Source organism: Suricata suricatta, chromosome 4 (genome assembly GCF_006229205.1).
Source record: "Suricata suricatta isolate VVHF042 chromosome 4, meerkat_22Aug2017_6uvM2_HiC, whole genome shotgun sequence".
In the NCBI taxonomy this organism is placed as follows: Eukaryota; Metazoa; Chordata; class Mammalia; order Carnivora; family Herpestidae; genus Suricata; species Suricata suricatta.
In genome coordinates this window covers 152,025,377-152,029,424 of record NC_043703.1, presented here as the reverse complement: position 1 = coordinate 152,029,424, position 4,048 = coordinate 152,025,377, and the positions used below count along the sequence as shown (strand labels likewise).

The 4,048-nt window shown below is 39.5% G+C and overlaps 1 non-coding gene across 1 annotated transcript; it reads right to left on the bottom strand.

Annotated features, from left to right (window-relative positions):
* Positions 1-1,629: 1,629 nt before the first annotated feature.
* Positions 1,630-1,738, bottom strand: LOC115290926. The gene has a single exon (XR_003908307.1). It is a non-coding gene; the product is annotated as a U6 spliceosomal RNA (small nuclear RNA).
* Between the last annotated feature and the right edge of the window lie 2,310 nt (positions 1,739-4,048).

Sequence of the window (4,048 nt, the reverse complement as noted above, 5' to 3'; positions counted from 1 at the left end):
GATTTGCTAAGTGATCACAAGAGCCCATGGGTGCTTGGGTGGCTCAGTCAGTTAAGCATCTGACTTTGGCTCAGATCATGATCTCACTGTTCATGGGTTCAAGCCCAACATCAGGCTGTGTGCTGATAGCTCAGAGCCTGGAGCCTGCTTCAGGTTTTCTGTCTCTCTCTCTCTCTCTCTCTCTCTCTCTCTCTCTCTGCCCTTCCTCCCAGTTGTGTTCTCAAAAATAAACAAACATTAAAAAATGTTTTACAAAGCCCCCAAACTGTTCTTGGCCCCAGGATGATCAAAATGAGTTAAATAGAGTCTCAGAATTATTTTAATGTATAGTAAATATAGTTTCAAAAATATGTATCAGATAACAAATTGAGAGCACCCATTGGGTCAAAGATGGTGGGCGAGGCACAGGTAGAGGCAAGAGTCATGTAAGGAGTTTCAAGTGATGGGCGCAGACATGATTAAAGGATATGGGCACCATATAACTGTGCTCCAATTGCTGGCTGTGCATTACTTCTGGAATATACTGTCACTAGGTATGCTATTTCTCAAAAGCATCTCACTCTTGGGCATTGGAACAAATACATGGTTCTTTAATATAATGTGTCTGGAAGAATTATTTCATATATTGTCAGCAACAAAAAAGTAATAATTCTGTGCTTTAAAGAATGAGTTGAAAGTGATGCAGTGACAGAAAGATTTTAAAAACTCCACCCAAATGGATAAACACCACACACAAAAAGAATATATTTAGGTAGCAAAATCACTTAGGAGCAAGTTGTCAAATATTGGATCATGCCGAGAAAAGAACATACTTGCCATATTCTTTGAAATTTGAAGATATAGCTTCCTCTGCTTTATGGAGCTTAACCTATTTGAATAAAAATGAAATATATCCAGGCTTGGGAAGATATAGCTGCGGTCTGCTTCTGGTTCCTTAGGATTGCAGCTCAGATGTAAAAGGTGGAGATTCAAATGGCACAGATTTTGGTTTACACTTCCTGCTGGTCAGATGTGCAGGGGAAAACCAAGGAAAGAGAGCACTGACCAGTTTGCTTGAGGAAAGAAAGTAAAATTTGAAATGTTTTCTCCTGCAGATTAGCAGTTACTTTCTTTGTGATCTCTCTCCCTCTGTCCTGTTTGTTTTGTTTTGTTTTGTTTTAGTTTGGTTTGTTTGTTTCTTTATCTAAATTGAGCAAGTAAGTTCTTCAAGGGCAGGATTTATTTATTTTGGGGGGGAGGGGGAGTAATCAATAATTATTTATTGAAAAAAAATGGCTGATTAAGTCCCAGACCCTGACTTAAATCATCCCCTCGCTCTCTCTCTCTCTCTCTCTCTCTCTCTCTCTCTCTCTCTCTCTTTCTCTCTCTCTCTCTCTCTCACACACACACACACACACACACACACCTGACACTTAAACCTACATGACGGCAACACCTGTTCCTCTGAACTGCAGAGGTGATGTCCCCAGTGTCCCCACCCCCCCCACCCTCTGACCATGGAGGGGGGGCAGGAATCTAGTAAAATTACCTAGAGAATTACTTCTGGGTCAGAGTCTAAGTCTTCGCCCTTATAGTTCTGAATCTTCCTCTGCTTCCTCTGCAGAGATGCCACCTGGGCACTGGTGATACAAAAATATGTAATGCTTTTTGAATTTGCATGTCATCCTTACACAAGGGTAATGTGCCAATCTTCCCTGTATTGGTCCAATTTTAGTATATGTGCGTCTGACGCCAGCACAAGGGCAGAATTTAAATCACACAGCTTTTTAAAAGAAGTATTGAGGGGTGCCTGGGTGGCTCAGTCGGTTAAGCATCCGACTTTGGCTCAGGTCATGATCTCACAGTCTGTGGGTTCAAGTCTCACGTAGGGCTTTGTGCTGACAGCTCAGAGCCTGGAGCCTGCTTCAGATTCTGTGTCTCCCTCTCTCTCTGCCCCTCCTCCGCTTACTCTCTTCTCTCAAGATGAAATAAAGCCTTAAAAAAAAAAGAAATATTGACTTAAGTCTATTTGGTATAGCTTAAAAATGTTGCTCTTTTAAAACATCAGTGATAACAGTGTTGAAATATTCTGGAAATACCAGGAGATTACGTTCTGCATAGATTGGGCATGAGTCTAAATTTCATTGTTTTTGACAATTTTTATGCCCTGGAGACTCAAAAGTCATTTTTCAAATGGTCTCATAGATCTTATTACAAAACCTAATCGGAAAACTAGTTATTTGTAAATGGGTTTATCTTTAATATAATGCTAACAATAAAATTTTCTTTAGATCTTTCACTGAATATGCTTTAGTTTATTGCTTCATACAATAAAAAACTTTAATAACAAATCTAAATGTTCTCAGAAGAAGTCTAAATGTTTTTAGTGGGAAAACAAACAAAATGAGTTAGCCTTCAAGTTAAAAGGTCAAAAGAAACAGATTTGGTAAAAATATTTATCCACATCAAGTGAGTCATTGTTTCCACTTGGATAAATACATCGAGAATTACTTAAAATAGTTTCTGGGAATTTCATTAATTCTTGATGTCTTATCAACATTCGATTTGCTCAGAGCCATGCCCCTGACTCACTTTGGAAGGTCCATGCAGCCGTTTGCAGATTCGGCAACAATTTAGGAAGACTGCCAGAAACATCTCAGCAAGTGCAAGGGCTCTGTCTTGGCCGTTGTTGCAATTAGACCCACACCCAAGGAGAATTAGAAGCAGAGTTAACTTGAGAATAAAGTTCCAGAAACCCAGGTTCTAATCCCAGTTCTGTACTCCACACACTCAGATGCTCTGTCTGGAGGACTGTGTGGGGTGCTGCTCCTATCTTTAATCATTAGTCTTTATTTTTTTCCACATTTTATCTTCTTTTCTTTCTTTTTGTTTTTGGTATTGTTAAAAGTCAAGTATAGTTAACATACAGTATTCGTTTCAGGCGTAAAATGCAACGATTCAACAATTCTACACATTACTCAGTGCTCATCATGATAAGTGGATTCTTATCCCCATCACCCATTTCATGCATTTTCCCACCTACCTCCCCTCTGGTAGCTATCAGTTTATTCTCTGTATTTAAGTGTATTTATTTGTTTTTCTCTTTCTTTCTTTTTTTCATTTGTTTTGTTGCTTCAATTCCGTATACGAGTGAAATCATGCAGCATTTGTCTTTTTCTCATTGACTTATTTCACTCAGCATAATACCCTTTAGATCCATTCATGCAGTTGCAAATAGGAAGATTTTTTCTCTTTCATGACTGAGTAATATTCCAGTTTGTGTGTGTGTGTGTGTGTGTGTGTGTGTGTGTGTGTGTGTATACATATGCCATTTCCTTTTTACCCATTCATTTAACAATGAATACTGGGTTGCTTCCATAGTTTGGCTATTGTAAACAGTGCTGCAATAAATGTAAGAGTACATACATTTCTCCAAATTAGTGTTTTTATTTTCTTAGGTAAATACCTAGTAGCGGGATTGCTGGATCATATGGTAACTCTATTTTTAGTTTTTTGAGGAACCTCCATACTCTTTTTCATAGCAGCTGCACCAGCTCACGTTCCCACCAAGAGAATCATTAGCTTTCTTAAAAGTTCTCACTGCCTTCATGCTCTCACCCTCATTCCTCACTTGATTTTTTTTAATAGTTTGTCAAATTGGTTTCCATACAACACCCAGTGCTCTTCCCCTTAAGTGCCCTCCTCCATCACCACCACCTCTTTTCCCCCCTCCCCCTTCCCCTTCAACCCTCAGTTCGTTTTCAGCATTCAATAGTCTCTCAGGTTTTACATCCCTCTCTCTCCCCAACTCTCTTTCCCTCTTCCCCTCCCCCGGTCCTCCATTAGGTTTCTCTTGTTTTCCTGTTAGACCTATGAGTGCAAACATATGGTATCTGTCCTTCTCCACCTGACTTATTTCGCTTAGCATGACACCTTCAAGGTTCATCCACTTTCCTACAAATGGCCAGATTTCATTCTTCCTCATTGCCATGTAGTACTCCATTGTGTGTATATATATACCACATCTTCTTGATCCACTCCTCAGGTGATGGACATTTAGGCTTTTTCC